Genomic DNA, 22337 nt, shown 5'->3' with positions numbered 1-22337 from the left:
GCACAACAGTGTAATTACCACCTACCTATCCAGGTATTTCTTACCCACTGACTGGATGTGCAATGTACAGAAAACCTATCGCATACCGTGCACCGAAACAGCCTCATCACAGGACACAACTTTGTCCTCTGAGGTCCCCCCTCTCCCCATCTAGATATGACGTACCACTTCTGCCTGCTTTAGACAGGTGACAGCCCACCCACATCCCTCCTCCAGCATTGTCGCCAGCCTGGGTGGTACTGTCTGTCCTCTGCCTGCAGAAGCGTCACAGCTCACAGGGCATGAATGTCACCCCAGCAATGCTAGATTCGGGCACAGCCACACGTTGCCCCAGTGACAAACGCTACTGGCCCCAGGAGGAGGTGGAAGCACACAGGGCTCTGGGTGTGACCTTGCTCCCTGGACAACAGGAGGGGAGGTACTGTGGCCTCCTGCCGGGGTAACCCAGCAGCCAGGCTGCAGGGAGAGGAGCACTGGGGAGGAAGTTGCCTGGGCACGTAGACAACTAGGAAATTTCACCTTCCCAAGCTCCCATTCCATTTCAAATGCACTCAAGGAGGGAGGATAGCAGCTTGAACTCCCTTTGCTATGAAGGTTGTCCCTCTTCCTTATAAAGGCCCCCTCTCCAAACTTCAGGCCACAGAACTAGGGATAGGGACAAGGAAGCCAAAGTCCAGGAGCATGACTCACTTGGGGAACAGGCCCAGCTTGCTGGCCAGAGTGGTGAGGGAGGCCAGAAGCCAAGAGGCCCAGGTTCAAGTCTACGCACCTCCCAAGCCAAGCTGTGTGACCTTGGAGCAGCAGCTCAGCCTTAGGCTTAAAGGAGAGAGAAGGGGCCAAGGAAGTACTGGGGCCAGAAACAGCTGTAGAGAAGGGGAGGGCAGTGGGCTCCTCTCTGCTGCTTCCTCAAGGACCCTCATCTTTGCATCTCACCCAACCCCCATAAAGCTGCCCTAAAAAGATCACATGGTATATGCAGAAGGGGAAGGGAGGGAAATAACTAAGGAGCTGGACACCCCCTAAAGACAGGCTAGACCAGTGTCAGCTGAACCCTGCCTCCATTGCCTGGTCTCCCGCAAGGACTGTTTCTTTAAGGCAACTTGGAGATGTGGGGTGGGAGTGTTGAGGTGTTATTGGATATAGGACAGGTTGCTTTAAGCAACACCAAGGAGTCAGATGTAAGTTTGTCCTACCTCTCACCTTTACCCTCAACTTCACTTGGACTACCTTAGAACCCCGGATTAGGGCAACAGCTCAAAGGAAGGAAGTGGAAAACACCCTATGGCCCTGCTGCCCCCATGACCCACAAGAGCACTTGCTGCACAGGATTAAGGGACCTAAGATGGCAGTGTCCAAGGACCCCTTACAGTACGGAAGTCCAGAGAGGGACAGACCTAGCCTGAGGTCACACAGCTGGACTGCAGCAAAGGCCAGAATTCTCTTCAGCAACATTCTCAGAGAAGAGTCCTTCTAGCCCCTGGGGGGTGGCTAGAGCTAGGGGGCTCTGGGGGACTTAGCAAAAAAAAAAAAAAAAAAAAAAAAACAAAAAAAACGTGGCGACAGATGGCCTGCCGAGGCAGCGGCGATCTGGGCGGCTGGCAGGCATGCTCGCTCCCGCGCAGGGAAGCAGCTAATTTTAGCTGAGGCCTCGATGCCAGCTTTGTTCCCCCACCCACCCACCAAGGGGGCACAGCATGTTTTGCGTGCAACCCGCCCCCCTGGCAAACCCCTACCTGACCCCCTTGGTGAGTAGTGTCCAGACCCAGGGTTCCAGAACTGTCTGCCTGATGAGGCCTCACCATACCAAGAGGCTGGCTCACCACCCTAGGGCCTATTTGCCCATGACTCAAAGCTCACCCCTTGAAGGAGGAGGACAGGAGGAAGGCCAGAGGCCATTGTCTAGACTGAGAGGGATGGACAACAGTGGCTGCCAGTCTTGAGGAGAGGTGGGCACTGCCCTCCACTTGGCACTGAAGGAGACAGGACCCTGATTCCACCAAGATTCTTGGTAAGGGCAGCAGTGCTCCTGGAGCCAGTGAGCAGGGCAGTTACTGGAGCTCTTGTCCCTCATAACCCTGACTTTGTCCCAGAACTCACAGTGCTTTGAAGAACCTGGAGAGTTATCAGGTTTGGAAACTGAGGCATAGCCTGAGATAGTCATCCTATCAGGGGGAAAGGATCAGTGAGGCCTAGGCAGGGCTTTTGTCAAGCTTAGCTCCTGGGAGTGCTCCTTCATACCACTTGGGCTGGCGGAAGGGTGACCAAATAGGGAATGTCCAGCCTCTCAAACTGCAAAGGAGGCCTCAAGTTCTTCATCTAGTGCCCTATTTTCTGAAGGCTCTTTACTTTTAGACTCTGCCCATTACAAGTTCAACCACACATGCCCAGTGGGGCTCTCAGAGCAGAGGACCTACTAGAAAGGGACATTTCTTTGGGGTGACTCTATAGGGCTACCCTCAGCTCCTTGGCCAGTGGTTATAAGGGAGATGGCCAAATAGGGAACAGAGGAGGAGTCTTGAAAGAAATCTGAATTTTAGAGAACCAGTGAGGACAGAAAGAGGAGGGAGAGATCAAGGTAGAGAAAGGAAGATCTTGGGTGCAAGAAAAACAGCCTAAGGAGAAAGGAAGGAGGGGATAGGAAACGGAGCTGGGGAGAGGTAGGGAGAACATGCCAGGAGAAACAGCAAGAAAAAGACTCAGGAAGAGTGTGAAGAGGAGGAAGAAGACAAAGAGAGAGAGAGAGAGAGAGAGAGAGAGAAGCAGGATGATGCACAGACAAAGACACACAGAGGGAGCGCGAGGGAGATGGAGGAGCTTGCCACAGACAGGCCTAGGCACAGCGACCCAGGCAGCAGGAGACAGGGACTGACACACCCAGAGACTAGAGGGTGAGATACACTCAGGGACGGGCGGAGAGAAGGGGGAGCCATTAAGTGATGGATAGAGTGTGGGGGAACAGCAGGAGCAGGCAGGGCTGGAGGGAGGGGCACAAGCAGGAGGGGAGATGTCGCCAGAACTGGGGGGGACGACAGAGGACAGAAACGGAATGTGGGTCTGGGCATGAGGCTCACAGATGCACCGGCTCTGGTTTCAGCTGGGGCAGTTGGCTGCTGGGGGGGGGGGCTTCGAAGGGGGGGCTTGTTGCCATGGCGGCGGGCACTGCAGGGGCATAGTCTGCTGGCACTTGGAGCTCTGGGCATGGTAGGGGGCTGCCTAAGGAGGGAGGGGGATGTGTGATGAAGAAGCTTCGCCCCTGCCCTCAGGGCTCTATCAGGAAGTTTCCAGAGAGCAAATGGAAGATGCTGGAGTGAAACAGGACTCTTGGGCTTCTCCCAACCCCAGGGAGGCACTCTTCCCCAGGTCACATGTGCCCTCCCAGGGTTCCACCTGTGTCTCAGGATGTCCCCTGGGGATTTTCCTCCTCTGCCCCCCTCAGTACCCCACATGCTGCTGCTGCTGCTGCTTCTACTTGCAGCGAAGCAAGATTGTGAATTCAGGATCTGTAATCCTAACGCAGAGCCCAGGCCTACCGGGCTCCAGTTGCCAAGGCGACGGTGGGTCAGAGGGCAGTGCAGGGCGCCCGTTCCTCCAAGTCAGAATCCCAATTGTTAAAGCCCAAGAATAAACAGCTGAAGCGGTTGTGGGGGGGCCCGAGGGGGGGGTGAGGTCTGCTTGGGCTCAGTGTGGTGTTGTCAAGCGAGATGTCACTAATTGTCTGAAGGAACGGGCTGAGGCAGCTCTTAACTGCTTGCGTGCCACCAGAGACACCTTGGCTGCTTGGCCTCATCCCTGGGGCTTCCCAGCATTCCACTAGGCCAGCCTGTGGGTGTGTGTAGGGGGAAGAGTGCTGGGCCAGCATAATCTCTGCCTCCCTTGCACTGAACCCCCACATACTTTGGCTCTCAACACTCCTCTTTGCCCAACTTGGAACCTCCCACCTGCAAGCTAAATCTTTATGTCCCCAGAACCAGTAACCCCCAATCACTGGGCTCACAATACTCCAAGAAGTCCAGAATTGCTTCCTGTGGCTAGTAAATGCCCTTAGCTTCCCCAATCATCTTTATTTCCCCTAAATCAGAGGGTCTAGTACAGATGTGTGGAAGGCAAAGAAAGATACACCTAGTGCTTTGTGTAGCGCGATGGGGCTTTACAGCCTCTCTGCTGAGGAAGGGGAAGGCCTCTAGCAATTCTCCTGTATCTCCCTTCCCAGTCACACCCAGAGCCAAAGGTGTGAGGGGAGCCAAAAGCCTGGCTTCTAGCTTTTCTGTTTTGTTTGCTATGTGGCTTCTGCAGTTTTCCTTCCATATAAGCTTGTCTCCTCCTCTGTCCCAACCTAAATATTTAGTGGTGCCTTTTCTGATTCCTGCCATGTCTGTAACCCTTGTTCAAGAGTTCCCAATCCTGTTGAATCACAAGGAAGGGGTCAGTGTCTAGTACACAGTCAACTGCTTCACAGATAGCTGGGGTTGTTAGTACCTTATTGTCTCTCCCTCTGTAAGCATAGCATTAAGAGTAAATGGGGAGGGGGTGCGTTTACTGGAGGTGAGGATCGATTGTGGGAAGGTTGTCTGCGGAAAGTCGTATCTGGCAAAATGTGGACAGGAACTGGAAAAAATAGAAGCCCCCAGAAGATGTCTTGTTCAGATTTCAAGGGAAGCCAGCCCATGGTCTCAGGATCCCTGTTCAGTCAGGTGAGGCCTTTGATGTCCCTCCACTCCCCCCCACACACAATGTCAGCTCAGCCTGCTCCTGCTGACTCCCCCACCAGCTTCAGAACTCAAGGAGCAGGCAAGGTTGCACCTAGAGTGACACCCAAGGGAGTTAGGGTGGGCACAACTTCAGTCCCTGCCTGAGCCTCTTTGCTGGACTTCAGTGCTAGTCTCCCCCTGCCCAGGAAGGGGGCTCAGAACATCTGCACCCTTTAGATGGATACCTGTGGGCAGAGACAAAGTCTGTGGGCTGGGATCTGGGCTCAGAAACAGGGGATCCCCCAGAGAGAGCCCGGCCCAGTTGGGGGCTGAAAGCAGACAAAAGGCTACTTGTTCTCAGGATGCCTGCGCCTTCTCAAACATACCTACAGCAGCAGTCTGGGGACAGTTACACCCACAGAGCCACACAAAGCCTGCTGGGGTGGAGTGTGGAGGGGGGGGATTGCAGCAGCTAGCCCCAGAGGTCAACAATAGGTGTAGTCCTAAATTAAACCAACCCTTGCCTCACACAGAACACCATTCACCTTGACATACTCTACCCAAGTCAGTTAAAGATAGCCCCACAGCCCAAGATGCCTGACTGAGGACCAGCCAGTCTCAAGCTCTCTCCTTAATACTGTTTAGAGCTTATCAACTTCCCTCTAGAGTTGGCTTGGCAGCTAGTGAGATTTGCTACCACCCTTTTTATTTATTTTTATTGTTGTTAGTGCTTGGACTTGAACCCAGGGCTTCAAGCATGTTGAGTAAGCGCCCTAATCCTGAGCTGCTAATACACCCCCAGCCCTGCTCACATTACTCTTTCCTGAGTACCTGCTCTGTCCTACTCTATAGACATGTAAACATGTTTAGGTTAAAGGCTTGCTTTAGTGTCAGGAGTCTTGATCTCAGCACTGAGACAGAGGCGAAGATCTGAACCAAAGCCAAGCTTGGTTTAAGAGGCCAAGTTCTTGCATGTGTTATCTCTGCTTGCCATCACACCATCTTACACCCCAGCACCCTACCACATATATGACCAGACAGCAGAGACATGTCTGAATGGAGGTATAATTCTCCGTCCCACATCTCAATGCCAGTCTAGCACCAAGCTGGCAATTCTAACTCATCAGTGTCTATGCTGTCCCTCAGATTACAGAGGGCCAGGGTTTGAGTGGGGCCTGAAGAGGTTATCTTTAACTTTTCCAGTAGGGCCACCTCTAATTCCCCTAACCCCAGGATGACAAAACACTCTACACTGGCTGGGGTGCCTGACCCCTTGGGCCCAGACCCTCCCCTAGCCCACAACTCCTGATGAGAACAAGTCTAAACAAACTCCTTCCTGGGGATGTCAAAGAACCTTTCCTAGGGGAGGTGGTGCTGTGATCCTCGAGCCTAGCTAGGGAGAAGGATCAGGTTACCCCCACCCCATCTGTGCCCTGGACGCCTTGGGGTTGACCTTTCACCTCATCCAGGCCTGGACCCAAAGGGGGAGCCCAGGCCTCACCTCCAGTTAACCCTCTGCATTCCTTATTTGATTCCTGGGTTTTTGCCAGGGCCTACTAGATCTGAAGGAGCCTAGCCAGGCATGTCAACCTTTCTCTAGCTTCCCATCCTATCTGGCTTTCCAAGGAGCTTTAAGGAAGGCACATCCCTGCCCCCTGCCCATGCTACCCTGCTGGGATCAGATGCCTTGGCCCAAGCAGCTGAAAATGACCAGGGCTATTTTCGCTACAGTATCATGTTGCAACTCCCCCTTGAGCTGGCTGCTTCCCACACCTCTCCAGACCTTCCTGCCTACCCTCACTCATCTCTCACCCATAATCACTGACTAACAGGACAGGAGGGCTCTTAACTGGCCTAAGCTCTTCATCACTGAGCCCGCGAGGAGCCGGTCATGGGCCTGGGCAGAGTACCAGGCTCCCTGAGTTCCCGCCCAGGTCTCGCTCTAACAGCCTGCTCTGTACCCTAGATGCCAGAGCCTCTGACCCAGCCAACCTCCCCCAAGAACCCGAGAGTCACATTGGAGGCTACCCACAAGCCCCTGGGCCACTCCACATGTCAGAAACTACCTCTGCCATGCTCTTCTCTTTGTTCAGAATTGCCATCAGGTGTGTACACCTATGGCACAGACACGTGGGCCCACCTGGAAGGTTTGCGGGTGTATACTGTGGAAAAGACTGAGCCCTGGAAAATGAGACTTGGATTCAGACAGTCCCAGCCCCTGTCCCAGCTTCTTGGTGGAGTGTCCCCCACCCCCATTCCCATCATCTCAACGCCCTCCAGACCTCTGCCCCTGCCCTCTTTCTGTGGTAAGCTTCAACCCCCCTGGGAAGGAATGTGACTGGTCAGGTCTCAGCTGACCATAAGTGGTTATAAGGTGGCCGACCCCCCCATAGTCTTATCCCCCCCTACCTAGGAGGAGCTCACATACTAAGGTGGGGGACAGTTTAACCCTTTACAGCCTGGTTTTCAAGAAGAAAAGATGGGTACTCTACTTCCTTTGGCCAATCCCATGTATATATATAATGGCTTCATGAAGGGCAGAATGTGTTCATGTACAACCTCCTTTCCCAATAGGATGGGATATCTGCCTGCCTGGCTAGTCTTTACTAAGAAATCCCTCGACACTCTAAATGTTTTATCTCATCTCCCATAACATGGGAAAACAGCCAAGAACTGGTTCGAGGGCAGAGAGGAGGCTTCATGAACCCCAACCTCAGGAGTCCCCAGTCTGATGGGAGAAATACAACCCTGCCCTGGGGAGTCTGGTGGGGGAGACCAGGCACAGAGGCTGGGACAAAGAGCTGAGAGCAACACTGGGCCCTGAGCTGTTACACAAGCAGGAGGAAGCCAGTGCAGAAGAGCAAGCCAGGTGGGGTCAGGCCAGGCAGGGTTCCCGGAGGCCCCTGGCCTTACTCCCCTCCCCCCAGGCTCTGGAATCTCGGGGGTCAGGGCTGAGGGACAGCTCCACCCCCTGCTCCCCTCAGGCTCAGGAATTCCACCAGCAAATGGGGGGGGGGGCTTCGGACTCTGTCCAAGTTGGCTCCCATTGGATTGGGAATTGCAGCTCCTCCTTGCCCCCACCCCCACCCAACCCCTAAGGCTGGCCCCCAGCCCTCTTCTCTCCCCCTGCCTGGGCTGGCATGGTGTGTGCCAGGCGCTGGCAGAAAACAAACCCGCCGGGGTGGGTTTGCAGGGAGCGGGGTAACCTTGACACAGTTGCAGCAGTCGCTAATGGCAGACACACACTCCGCCTGTTCTGGGGGGACTGTTGCCGTTGCTAGGAAACCGGCAGCCGCGTGAATGGAAATGGGTCAGTAAACCTGGGGAGAGATAGTGTGACACTCGAACCACTGCAGCTGCTCCAGCCCACACCGAAATCCCTCCTCTTCAATATTTATCACTCCCGCCTGGGCCCACAGCTCCTGCCAGACCCTGCACCAGCCTGGTCCTCAGGCCCCCCCAAGGCCTGATAAGGGTAGAGGGAGAAAAGGCGATGGATGGGGTTGCTTATCCACTCACTGTTGGGGTGGGAGGTGAGCCGGGATGGAACTGGTTCTGGAGGAGATTGAACAGGAAACAGAATCTAATCCCGTGGTGGGGAAGGGGTTAAAAGGTCAATTCACGCCTGTTCCTGATTTAGGCACCGTGGTAAAATTACCGTGAGTGAGTGGCCTAGCGGGCCCTCTGTTACCTGCACAAGCACTGTAACAGGCAAACTTCCCTCCTCTCTTCACCCAGCTTTGGAGGCTCCCTGTGTGTAGGGGCTAGAAGGGAAGCACCCAAAACATGACCAGTGTTGATTGGCAGCCTGAAAATACCAATCAATAGCTCCATACAGACAGCATCTCAAAACACCAGTAGCTGCCTACTACTACCTTCGGGCACACATCTCCAGTGGCACACCTTCCAGATACTCACTGTTCAGGAAACCTTGACAACGACCCCACCCCACACAGAAACCCTCACAATAGAACATAACAACCGCAATTCAGAACAGAATAGTGCCCTTCAGCTCAACTCCCATCACCAAGTGGACAAACCTAGGCACAGGTTAAGGTCTTCTGCCCTCTAGGCTTATCCTGCACTGACTCAAAGCCAGCTCCTCTAGCTTGTTTTTCCTCCTCCCCACAGCCAGCCTCTCTGTCTAGAGCACACCCCAGTCCACTGCTGGGCACACATCCCACAGTTAGTCCCATGCCCAGCACCCCATCCCCAGAGGCTGACTGGTCCCTGACACACACATTCCTTCCCTCTAGAAGCAGCCTCACAGCCCTGCCTGACACAAGCACTCATTCTTGAGCACAGGCCTCTCTTCAGATAACAGGAACCCTGGGAGTCAGCAACACTGCTCACTTGGGTGACATACCCCCTCCACCCACCAGGATTTTTGTCAGGATCCCTGAAGGGTGTGTTTCAGTAAGGAAGGCGCTCTGGCTTTCTGGGGGGTGGGGGATACCTTGACAGGGATCTCCCAGCCAACTTGATTCTCTGTGTGCTATCTCCTAGGAGACATCAGTCAACACGGGCTTGGAGCCTGTCAGAGCTAGAAGGTGCCTGAGGGAGTCACTAATCCAGCCTCCGTGTCAGGCAGAAGGGAACAGAGACTCAGAGGAGAAATCACCTGCTCGAAGTCACACAGCCTAAATGCTGGTTGCAGCCCCCCCTCCAAGTCCATTACTGTGAGCCCTCTACGGGTATGAGAGAAACTAGCCAGATATCTGTATGCTGCCTTCCAACGAGACCTGTTTTACAACCTTGCTGCTTACTCCTTAACATGGGCTGCAACACTTTCTGCTTCTGTAAAACAGGCTGCTCTGTGTGGTGGTTCAGAGTGGGCTGTGCTGGACTTAGTCTAGCCATCAGGCAACTTCCTGAACTCTGGTTCCGGGAACCCAAAGAAGCTGTCTCTATTCTGTATTCCCTACACCCAGCCTTCAAAGCAAATCCCTTTAGTGCCAGGCTGCCTCTAGGAAGATGCGTGAATACGTAGTGTTCAAGGTAGTCTTATATATCCATATACACTATCTGGTGGTGTTAGGGATTAAAATGCAAGGAAGGCCTTGGGCCTGATAGACCAGCATCTTACACATCCACTCCATCTCTAGCCCCTTCCTAAGTAGTTTATTTCAATTCCATTCTGCAGAAAGGCAAACTAGGGTTCACAGAGGTAGGCCTCAGTTTTACAGTAAAATGGGACTTTTTTTTTTTTTTTTTTTTTTTTTTTGCTGTTCTTAGTTTGAGACAGGGTCTCACTCTGTGTAGCCGAGGCTGGCTTCAAACTTACAGAGAGTCACCCGTCTCTGCCTCCCCAGCGCTAGGATTAAAGTCATACAACATCAAGGCCTACTGAAATGAATCCTCCAGCATACTAGTTTCCTCCCGTGCACAAGGAAGGCCAATCAAACAGAAAACAGAACTAGGGACAGCAGGGGTGGGGAGAGGGTGAGAACAACACAGGCCCAGGTGTACTTCCTGGGCTCAAGTGGAGCCTAGGGGAATTTGAATTTGAATCTGCGCATCTGGCAGCGGCACAGTGGAAAGTGATCGAGGAGCCCCAAAGGAAGAATCCTACTGACCTTAAGCCTGCCTGGGCCGCACACCTGGAGAGGCCAAGCTTTGTGCTCTGCCACCCCACCCCCCAGCGGAACAGTGGGAGCATCCGGAGGAGACCAGCCCCCTCCTAGGGCATCAGCTTCCAGTCCATACTTAGAGCAGGCCCGGGAGGAAGGACTTTAATTTTATGCATTGTGACCTGAGCTGGTTCCCAGCTCCTAGCATTTTAAAGGTCTCTTGCTCCAGTGCAGAGCGAGCTGAGACTAACAATGGCAAGCATGAGTTTAATGAATAAATGAACACTCAATAAAGCCAATGGCTTTCCCTTTCCAACTTTCCCAAGAGGCACTGCTTACCTTGGGAAGCCACATTTCACAGGTCCGGTGGAAGGTAGGATGGGATTAATGCTTTACTCTCCAGAATGGGACTGCATGCTACTCAGGTGTCCTATGGTAGGCATCACACTAACTGCTTTACAAAAGCAACTTTGAAGCTCCTCAAGGCCCAGGCCTGCTTACTATCATCTAGTTTTTCATAAAGGGGGAAGGAAAACTTAGGAGTAAAGAAACTTGTCCACGTTCTCGACAGGGAAGGGACCCAAGCAGGCCTACCACCACTGCTCTGGTTTAACGCGGAGAGCTCGGTGGGGGCGGGCATTATAACTGAACTGGGGCCTTTGGCTGGGAGTGGCCAAACGGTCCATCCGTCTCCATCTGCACGGCTCAACCAAACGGTGCTGGAATTGGGCAAAGTTGTGGGAAAGCGATCTCGGAACACTCCCACCCCCACCCAACAGCGCCAAGAGTGAGCCCTGAGAGGTCACTTACCGACTCCCCTGGATTTCAGAGATCCGAGAAAAGGGAGGCCCTCCCTCCCGGGTCCCGTTTCTGAAGACTCTTTGACCTGCAAGGTGCAGAGTCAGTCGCCCCAAAGCAAGCTGCCGCCGGAGTTGGGGAAATTATCCAGGATTTTTCTAGAGGTCTGCCGCCTGCTGGCTCGGTAGTTGCGAGAAGAGGGGGGCCTGGGTGAGGACTGGCTCGTCTCCCTCCTCCAGAGAAGCCCTTCGACGCCTCAGCTCGAGCAGGAGGCGAGCAGGTCTGCGGGGCCGAAGGAATCCGCTCCCGACTTTTCCCGCCGCCGCCGCCCCTCGAGCTACCTGGCCGCCCCGGTGCCTGCGCCTGCGCCCCCGCCCCCTCCCCAGGAGGCCGCAGGGCTTCTGACTCGCAGAGGTGACGGGCCGAGAGGGAAACCAGGCGGCTGGGGGAGGGGCGTTGCCTGCACCTGGCCCCTGTCCGCCGCCCAGGCCGGGAAGGGCGGGCCTGGACCCCCGCCAGCCCCGAAGGAGCGGCGGGGGAGGGGAGCCGCCCGCCTCGCCCGCCCGCCTCGCCCGCCCGCCCGGGGGAGGTCCGGGACCGGGCGGGGAAACCTCCCACCCCACCGGAGCGGCGGAGACGCGTCCGGGGGTCGGGCGGCTCGGTGCCCCTTCCCGAGCTGCGCTGGGCCGGCTCCCCCGGCCGGCTGCGCTCTCCAGCTGCAGGAAATTCCAGAAGCTCTCCATCATCCCGGCGCAGCGCGCAGCCCAGGCTGCCAAGGCTCCCCGAAGGAGAGCCACATGCCGGCCGGCCGGCCGACCGCGCGGCCCGCCCTCGCCCCCACCCTGTCCCACTCGACCGGGCGGCCACGTAGCCCGGGCCGCCAACCCTTCCCGCGCCCCGGGGGCCGGCGGAATGCGTGGCAGCCCCGGCCGGGGACTATTTTGAGCTAGAGGGGAGCGGCCCAGCCGCGGTGTTTGCAGCTTTTTCCTGGCCCCCGGCCCGCTAGCCCAGGCCCTCGACTGCCCCGCGGAGGAGGGACACGTGGAAGGGGAGGGAAGGACAGCCTCGATCCGGCTCCGGACTGGGGAGGGCCCGGGAGACAACCGGCCTGACTTGCTTGCTGTGCGGCCGAGCGACGGGATTTACTAATAGCGCCTAGCACGGGCGGTGTCTCCAGGGCGCCCGCTACCTGCACGCCCCTCCTCCGGTGAGCGCCGGCGGCCCGGGCACTCCCTCCCCAGCGGCGGACTCAGGCCTCACTGGATAGCGCCACCGAGCACCAGTGGCCAATCACCGGCCTCGATTTCCTTACCTGTAAGTTGGGATGAGCTACCTGGCTTTAATTGGAGAGTACCATATTCCCTTTGCTGTGCGCTTTTCCCTGGGCAAAACAATTATCACTTTTCTTGCGTGGGTGGGGGTGGGAGGCTTAGTTTTAACATTTATAAAGTGAGAGGGATCAAAAAGCCCCCTTTTCAGGGGAAGTTACCCACACCAAAACAATGTATTTTCATACAATACATTTGCATCTAGCGCCTACTCATGTTAGTGGCCAGAGGCATACATACTGGTTTTGCATTCTCAGGATGAATTAACTCCAGTGAGGTCCCAATAAAGATACAGTGTTTTTCCTTCGGAGGAAACTGAGGCTCAGTAGAGTTAAGTGACCTGCTAAAGTTCAGACAGTGGCTCAGCCCAAAGTCAGACAAACTGTCTTCAAAGTATGAGGTAATTTCTGACACAAGACAAACCCTGAAACAGAAGTGGAAACTTAAGGCCTAATGTGTCACTCAAAGTCGCCTTTGACTAGTGGAAGGGTAGGTACCCAAAACAATCTTCCAGCTCTTTAGCACCCTGATACAGCCCTCTGAATCTAGTCAACAACTGGTAAGGGACAGCTAGGGGGTCCTCAGGATAGTGTTTAAAAATGGGTACCAAACTGTCCAACAGCCCAAAGAATACACACTGCTCTCAAATGTGCATGTCAGACTACTAGACCCTCATAGTTGACTAATCTATCAAATTCTAGATTCAACCCAGCCTCAGAGGTAAGGGGTGTAGAGATGTGAAGGGAGATGATACAGGGGGTATCCTGTGGTAGAGTCTAGAGCTGCTTCCTGCTCCCTCCACACACACCCCCGGCAAGGGAACACAAAGGTTGGCAGTCACATAACCCCCCCCTCCGCCCCGGAAACCTGGCAGTTTATTTCTGTCTCCGGGTCCCCAGTTTCCATAGAGTCAGTCCAGGAAGGCTGGCAGCAGCTGGCTTGGAGGGGCAGAGCTTCTGCTCCAAGGGTCCAGCTGCCGCCCTGCCCTCCCCCACCTGCCAGGCCAGACCAGACTCCAGAGTCAGAGGTGACATTGGGATGAACTAAGAACGGTGCTCAGAGGTTGCCAAATGTCCTAAGAGGCCTGGAGCCCCAACAGAGGTTTCCACCTGGGGCCAGCTGGTCAGAATTCTGAGGGAGGGAACCCTTTCTTCTCAACCCACAGCCCAGGTGCTGTCTCCTGCTGGGCCAGTCTATACCAGTTCAAGTTGGTCAAGGGTGTAACCTAGCACTTCAACCCTATTTATTCCAGATTATTCTGGCTCATGACTCCTGGACCCTAGTCCCAAAGAAAAGGCTGCTTCTAAATCCATGCTGCCGTGTTAGCTGCTTGCCACATGTGGCTTCTGGGCATTGAGAACACTGTTAGTCTGAGTGGGAAATGTTAGTAAGTGTAAACACACAGCAGATACTTAAGTCTGACTAAAATAAAAGGGAAAATATCTCAGTAGTTTTATAATGATTATATACTGAGAGGATCCTATCTTTGATATGCTGAGTTAGATAAGATACGAATGCTATTAAATGGATTTTGCTGCTTTTTTTTCTTTGTTGAATGTACTAGCCCCAGCCTGTGGCACATGCCTGTAATTCTAGGATGGGGGAGTCTAAGAAAAGGTCTTGAGTTTGAGATGAGGCAAGCTTGGGCTACATAGTGAGTTCCAAGTCTCCTTTGCCTCAAAGACACCTTGTCTTCAAATAAACAAACAAACAAATAAATAAATAAAATGTGTGTATTAGGTTAGGCATGGTAGCACATGTCTTTAATCCTAACACCAGGGAGGCAGAGGCAGGGGGATCTCTGTTTGTTCCAGACCAACCAGAGCTGTGTAGTAAGACCCTGTCTCAAAATAAATAAAGTAGGTATTAGAAAAATCTTAATTACATACATTACTTCCATTGTGCCTTATTACACCATTCTGCTCCTGATCAGATGGTGCTCTGGCTTACGACCAAAACTCTGCCAACTCCAGATCAGTATCTGTGACTGTCCTCACCCACTTCCCCATATCCAGACCACACAGCTTTACACATGTGTCTAAATCTCAATGCCCCATACTCCCCCACCTCAGCTTTCTGTGAATTTAGGCAAAGCTGGAGACTTTTGTTGTATTTTGTTTTCATGACAGGGTTTTCTCTGTGTAGGCCTAGCTGCCTTGGAACTAGCTCTGTAGCCCAGGCTGGTGTGGAACTATGTAGCCTGGGTTGGCCTCAAACTCAGCATCCTCCTGCCTTGACTTCCCTGGTGCTGGGATGTGCTCACACTTGACTCTAGTCCTTTTTTATTTTTATTTATTATTTGGTGCTTTGAGACAGGGTTTCTCTGTAGCTTTGGAGCCTCTCCTGGCACTCTCTCTGTAGACCAGGCTGGCCTCAAATTCATGGAGATCCACCTGCATCTGCCTCCCAGGCGCTGGGATTAAAGGTGAATGACAGCACTGCCTGGTGGCTCTAGTCCATTTTATACTCACCAATTCCAAATGGTTAGATCACATTCTAAGTCAACCTGCCTAATATACCAAACTTATTTGCCTACAGATCACTAATATTAGTTTAAAATCTGCACACCCTTCAGAAAGAATAAGGCTTTTCACCAGGAGTTGTCAGATTCCAGCCCATGGGCCAAACAAATCCAGCCTGTTGTCTGTTTCATCATTGAAGACTGATTGGAACATAGTCAGGTTGTCTGTTTATGCATTATCTAAGACTACTTTCAAGGTATCACAGCAGAGAATGAAAGGCCTACAAAGCCTTAAAATTGTTTCTAGACAACCAAGTTCAATTTCTCATACATCTAGGTTTCAGCCTGAGCCAGTGGCCTCGTCCAATCCCTGTCACTTCTTGCTGTGCTTCTGGAGGGAACCTGATGAGAACCTAACATGGGTCTCAGGCAGCTTGGGTCCCAGATTCTACTGTAATCTCATCAGATGGAACCCAGGCCTCTTCTCTGGAATGGAAGGACTCTCCATTTTGGCATTCCCCTGGAGAGTTCAAGGCCCATTGGCCCTTCTCTGTGGCCTTGGGACAGGGAGGGAGGACAGATTCCAGTGACAGCTGAGTCAAAGGGTCAGAGATAAGCCCTTCTGTGCCAGGCACTAAACATAATCAGGTCATGAAGTTAGAGTAGCCTACACACCACCCTTTTCCGGCAGACTCCAGAGCAGGTCCATCAGATCCTATAAGGCAGATTCTGGAAGCCAGGCCAGGGAGCTCTAAATGAAATCCTCATTCTCTGCCCTCACCTTGGATTACCTGATGCCTTGCACACCTCAGGGCTAAGCAGGCCCTTTTCCCTATCTCTAGTTTCTACTTCTTCGTGGCTTTCTTTAAAAATCCTCCCAGGCCTGTCCCCTTGATCTTAGAATGCTGGGCTGGCCTTAAGGTCCCAGCTGACAAACAGCCTTTCAAGCTGTGACTCTGAGCCAGTCAGTCAGTCATTCTAGACCTCCTAGGTCTCCTCACCTGTAACACTGAACAAATACAATGGTATCCATTTCTTGATACTTTAGCAAGTATACTTGATGCTTTAGCAAGACTGTAGGATAGACCCCTTCATGCAGCACCTGGTCCAGAGTGAGCATTTAGTGCTAGTTACACTGGCCCTCCAGTGAATGGATTTTGTCAGCCTAACAAACTGTTAACCAAATCTTTTTTTTTTTTTTTTTGAGACAGGGTTTCTCTGTGTAGCTTTGGAGCCTGTCCTGGAACTCATTCTGTAGACCAGGCTGGCCTCGAACTCACCTGCTTCTGCCTCTCCAGTGCTGTGATCAAAGGTGTGTGTCACCACCGCCCAACTGACCAAATCATTCTTATATTTATCTGGAGAGAAGACCCTAGCTCTGTCATCTTCTCAGAATGGATCCTTAGCCCCAAAAGTTAAAAATCTAAATGAGAAAACAGAGGTACATAGAAGGAAAGAAGTGGCCAGCACTAGGAAGGACCCAAGGCCAATGTCCAAGAGTATCAAATCTCAGGTCTCGTTCCTTCTACCAATCTGCTTGCCTGGCCTGACCTCATCACTCCTCACGTGTGATCAGTTTCCTCAGCGGGCATCCCATCCCATCACCTTCAAGGAACCACCTCTACCTCATTCCAGATATCTTACTCAGATCCCATCAAGACCAGTGTCTCCAGGCTGACATTCAGTGGCCTTCACAGCCTGCTGGGCCCCACTGGTCACCCTTCCCTCTCATCTGGTCAGTGGGCTGATCTCTTCCTCTCCAACTGTCTGAATACCACCCACAGGCCCACTCAGTTCAGGACAGACAGATCCTGCCCTGCTGGCCTATCACCCAGTGCCTCTGGCCTAGCCGGTTGCCCCCATTCTGCCCTTGGGGTTAGTCCTGGGTCCAGCCACTCTCAAATCACCCTGAGCAGACCAGGCCGAGGCGTACTGACCACACTGTTGGCTCCAGGAAGTAGGCCACTGTCCTAACTATGCAGCTTGGCTCCAAGTCTGGATACTGGCTTACTTTAGATTTCACATGTCCTTTCCACTCACTCTCACTCTGTCCCCTTGCCACAGGAACTCTAAGGGAGTCAAGGGCACAGCACTACCCTAAAAGGCAGAACTAATTCTGTAAGTCTGCCTATTCCCTTTGAGCCAGTGTCTCCATCTGCACCTCACATGATCTTCATAAAGGCTAAATTGCTTGTAAACTCTGTGTGTGTGTGTGTGTGTGTATACTCTACTAAAATTTACAAACATTCCAAATAGTCACCACAGCCTCTATCTGTAGGTTTACTTCAAATTCTCACCCACACCAAGAGTGATGCTATTTACCTGGAATTCTGAGTACTCAAGAGGCTGAGTCGGGAGGGTGACCAGTAGTTCACAGCAGCCTGGCCAACACAGTAAGACCCTTGCTTGAAAAAACAAAAAACCTACATCCAGGGCACCCTTGCAATCTTGTACTCTCTAAGCCCCGCCCAGCTTCATTTTCCTACTTGGTACTTCTAATAACCATCTAAGAAACCACACACATACACATTTGTTCTCATTTATTTTAGAGACAAGATCACACTGTGTAGTAGCTCAGGTTGTACTTGAACTCATGACTCTCTTGCCTTAGCCTTTTTAGGATTACAGACATATGCCACCATGCCTAGCCAGCTAGTAAACCATACATTCTGACTTTGTGTGAATTATTTCACTTTGTATAGGTTTGCTTGGGAGTAGAGTTTTGTTTTTGTGTTTAATACCTTAGTTCTGTTCACTGTTTTGTGTCCTAGAACAGTCTAACACCAAATATGCGTTGTTAGTTGGAGTGAACGTGCGAGTCACATCTGGACTATGTTCCAGGCACAGTACTGCTCACAGGTCATCTCATCCTCCGGTCAGGTGCTTAAACCAGTGGGGAGGAAACAGCTTGGTTAGGCTGTGACTCCAGTGTCTACCCTGTTAATGACTGTGCTGTCCTTCCTTTCCTGTGATTAGCTAAGCCTCTTACTGTCACCCATCACATGCCCCTGAGGCTACCAGTCTCCCAACCCTTCTTCACTGGGCCACTTCCTTCCATTTCTCAGCACTACGTAAGCTATACTACTCATTCTTCCCTTGGGGCCAGTGCTCAGGCCTGCCTAGAATGTTCTGGGTCCCCATCTCTTCACAGCTCACCTATCTTTCAAGACCCATGTGTCATGGGAACATTCTTGTAAGACTCTACTTCCCTTTACCTGCAGCAGACTCAAATTTGACACCAGCCTGGACTACACAAGTCACTCTGTCTCTTTCCCTACTCCCCTTTTTCTCTTATGTGTTTGAGCATGAGCATGCCTGTGCTCTCATGTGTGTGCAGACGTATGCACACAGGCACACACACGCATGCATGCGCACATGCACGCCCACCTTACCCTCTTTTGTCCCTTCTTTGCTATCCCTGTCCCTCTCCTATCCAGGGCTTCCTCCTTCATCTGCTGGATCAACCCCCACCCCAGCCGACAACTAGTTTGAATCTTTTTGATTATGAAATGTAGCCCCACTGAGTGGGGGCAGCAGCATTGGCGCACGCCTTTAATCCCAGCACTCGGGAGGCAGAGGCAGGCAGATCTCTGAGTTTGAAGTCAGCTTGGTCTACAGAGCGAGTTCCAGGTTAGCCAGGACTGTTTCACAGAGAAACCCTGTCCCTGAGGGAGGGAGGAGGAAATGTAGCCCCAAGCCCAACATGGTGACACACACCTTTAATCGAAGCACTCAGGAGGCAGAAGACAAGCAGGTTTCTATGAGTTCAAGGCCAGCTTGGTCTACATAGTGAATTCCAGGACAGCCAGGGCTATGTAGAAAGACTTGTCTCAAAGAAAGGAAGGAAAGAAGGAAGGAAGGAAGGACAGCCCCATCCCTACTACCTATCATTCTCTTTTTCCATTTTTCTGTATCTGTGTGTGTGTGTGAGAGAGAGAGAGAGAGAGAGATTCTGACTAGCTGTTTCTTGGAGATGTCACTATACCTCTCGGAACCCATTTCTACCTATAAATGAGGATAATATATGCTCTGCCTTCTGAGCACAGTGGCTGACACTAAGCGCTCAGTGAATACCAGCCCACATTATGACATTTTATTGTGTTGCTCATCTCCATCGGAAGAGCCTCAGCCTGCTCAATTCTTCCTTTCTGAACAACCCCCCCTACACACACTTCTTTCCAGATTATGATGGAAAGACTGCTAAAACGTTCAGTCCCTTACTATCTGTAGTGGTTGGAAACTTGTCTGGTACCCAGCAGGCTCTCTGTTACTCATTAAATTAATTAACTAAATCCTCACCATACCCTATAAGATGGGGAGAGCTACTATCACGTCCATTTTACTGACAATCAAGGCCAGGCATCATGAATAGGATTTAACGATTTTGTTTTTATTTCTGTGTGTGTCCTATGTGTATGTGCCATATGTGTGGATGCCTTCAGAGGCCAGAAGGTGGTGTTGGATCCTCCGGATCTGGTGTTATAGATGACTGAGCTGCCCGACATGGGGACTGTGAACTGAATGTGGGTCCTCTGGAAGAGGACCCCTGAGCTATCTCTTTAGCCACATGAATGTGATTTAAAACCAGGTCTGCCAAAGCCCCATCCTCACTCCCCACACACAATCCCCTCACTATTCCCACCTACTGTGCTCTGGGGTGGGACTCCCCAGAGTTGGACCTGAACATCGGACACTCGATGACCTCTGTGCTTTGGAGCTCAAACCCTTTGTATTTGATCTCACTGAGCCAAATAAAACCCTAAAACATTGGTGCTGTAGTCACTTTCTCTTGACAAATGAGGAAACTGAGGCTCAAAGAGGAGCCAAGTAACTGAAGATACTGGATCCAAATCCAAAATCTCAATTACATCATAGCATTTGAGTTCTTAGTTTTTTTTTCCTCTTAAGGTGTGGCACAACCCTCGAGAACCATTCACACACATCACCTTTATTCCTCCAGGAGGCCCAGGAGCTTTCTACAGCCAACCAATTCTCCCATGGCCCCTTCCAGTAGCCATGCCTGCAGCAATGGAGCCAAGTCTACAAAGTATCCCTAGCCAGGGACACCTGGTGCTATCTAGACCTGCATCTGTCACTCCACCTCCCCCCCCCTTGATTTGTAGGCTTTCTCTGCCCTTTCAAACATTTGAGTTGGTGACCTAAACAGGAGGCTTCCCAAAGATACCTTTCCTCATGAATTCAGGGTGTCTATCCCCTAACTTAAAGCACCATGGGTTGGGGGTGGTGAGGGTGGACATAACACGCTTCACAAAGAGATTTTTGATCCCAGCATCACAAGTGCAAAAGTACTGGCTTTGTAGGACATCGGGCAATATCTGTAGTTCTCTACGCCCTGCTTCTGTGATATAGCAGCCCGATTATCTGGGAGGAAAGTTAACAAGACTTACTTGCCCAGGTGAATGCATGAGACTGTCAAACACCAACCCCTATAGATACTATGTTTTCAAGTTTAGTTTATCAATCTCTCACCCTAAGAGTTTAATAACAATATAGTGGAATGCTTACAATATAATAACTGTAACAAAGTACTTAAAACTTATGGATTGTTTATTTCTTATGGGATCTTCAGGTTAATAGTTTTGGACTCCAGATGACCACAATTAACTGAAAGAAGTAAAACAAGGGGTTAGAGAGATAGCTTATTGGTTAAGAGCCCTGGCTACTCTTCCAGAGAACATGGGGTTCAATTCCCAGTACCCACATAGCAGCTCACAACTGTCTATAACTCCAGTTCCAGAGGACCCAGCAGTCTTACAGACACACCTCTTATTCCAGCACTTGGAAGGCAGAGGCAGGCAGATCTCTGTGAGTATGAGGCCAGCCTGATCTATAGAGTGAGTTGCAGAACAGCCAGGGCTATACAGCTATACATGGAACAGCATGTGCCCAGTGTGCATGAGGATCTGGTTCAATTCTTAGCTCCAGATAAAAAGGAAAAGGACTAATGAAAGTAGGAGGGTTCCACCCTGCCATGGAAGGCAGTCAGCCACTGAGCATTTCAGTTCCAAATCTCCAAGTGAAGAGCTCAGGTAGCAGAAAACTTACCCTTGGGAGAGCCACTGTGACAGGGACCTACTCCCTAACCTCACATCCTCCCAAGCCAGTGGACCCCATTTCCTAGCCTCATCAGACATGTGGCCTAATACTCCCACTCTAGTCTCTGAGATTTCTCCAACTGTTAACCCTTTGCACCCAAGACGGGTCACTGCCTGAATCCAGTCCTTGCTTCTCTTAGTTGCTGTGTGACCTCAGGCAAGTCACAGCCTCTCAGAGGCCTCACCTTCTTAATACTGAGCAGTGGGTAATCCTATCCCCTACCAGAGACAACTGAGGTCATCCATGGATGTGTCACAGGTGCTCTGTCATGCTGGTAACTTAGAGGCCTGACCACACAAGTGCATCATCAGTGCAGGGCAGAGAGCTGGCAGTAAAAGCCCAACATCCTCCCATCTCAAACATCCTCCAACAGCCTGGAAGTACCATCCAAAACAAGTTCCCTCTCACAACCCCAGAACACTGAAACAGGCAGGGGTTCAAGTCAGGCTTTCAACGATTCAACCACTACAGCCAAAAGCCTGAAGCCAATCTGGGAGAGAAACAGGGTGGGAAGTTTTCCCCCAGGAAGAAGCAGGGACTGTGGAGGAAACCCTATGATGGGAAAGGTAAAGGGAGAGAGAGCTGCTCCCAGAGCCCTCCTTTTCTCCCACAGCTAACCCAGCATCACCTGGCCAGGCCTTCTACCCCTCTGAAAGGCAAGAGGAACGAGTGGCAGCAAAGTAGAATAAGAGATTAACTCTGTTAATTAATTAAAATAAACAGCAAATTAAATACAGCAAAATTAAAATAGCACAGGAAATTAATTCTCTACCAGCCCCACCTCACAGGTGAGCTACTTAAAGGGCCCCTCACATCCCGGATCCCAGGGCAGCTGAGGGAATGCATGCCAGATCACTTGCCTCCCACTACAACCCCAGGCCATCCTAAAGATCACAACAGAACATATCTCCATGAAGGAATTCACCTAGCTGATACCCCAATTGGCCTCCTGGCTCTTTACTCTCAGAGGAGTCCATGAACTGTATTCCTGAACCTTGCTCCTCCATCGATGGGAGGAAGGGCCCTGACACAGCCCAGGTCAGAGATTAGACACTGTGTCCTCCTGGGCACATGGCCCATATCCACTGCTACACAAGCTAGGGCAGGACGCAAGAGGGACATAGGCCCTCTCTTTTGGGTCCCTTCTAGGGCTTGGAGTCAGACTCTAGAAAGACTTTGTCTTTGGTGCTGGGCTCTGGCCCCTCTCTGGAGACCCTCACTTCATTTTCTCAGTACACCCAGGAAGAAAGCCCTACTCAACCCTAACATGATGCCAGAGTTTCCTCCCACACCAGATAACAGCTCATTTCACAGATGAGGAAACTTGAGGCCAGGACAAGCATGTTGCAGCGCTCAAAGCTGAATCTCAATGGCC

The 22337-nt window shown here is 51.9% G+C and overlaps 1 protein-coding gene across 2 annotated transcripts in view; it reads right to left on the bottom strand.

Moving 5' to 3' along the window:
• The window catches only part of Ahdc1 (AT-hook DNA binding motif containing 1), a 66262-nt gene that overhangs the window by 25922 nt on the left and 18003 nt on the right, over positions 1–22337 (bottom strand). Inside the window, exon 1 of one of the 2 annotated variants that reach the window (XM_051189015.1) lies at positions 11069–11247. The exons of the other annotated variant lie outside the window; for it this stretch is intronic. The gene's annotated coding sequence lies outside the window, so the exon portion shown is untranslated. Of the gene's footprint in view, positions 1–11068; positions 11248–22337 lie in introns of those variants that run through there. 2 annotated transcript variants of the gene reach the window in all.

The sequence above is a fragment of the Phodopus roborovskii genome, unplaced genomic scaffold (genome assembly GCF_943737965.1).
Source record: "Phodopus roborovskii unplaced genomic scaffold, PHOROB, whole genome shotgun sequence".
In the NCBI taxonomy this organism is placed as follows: domain Eukaryota; kingdom Metazoa; phylum Chordata; class Mammalia; order Rodentia; family Cricetidae; genus Phodopus; species Phodopus roborovskii.
Note: the sequence above shows the minus strand (reverse complement) of the source record. Positions and strands in the feature narration are given on the sequence as shown.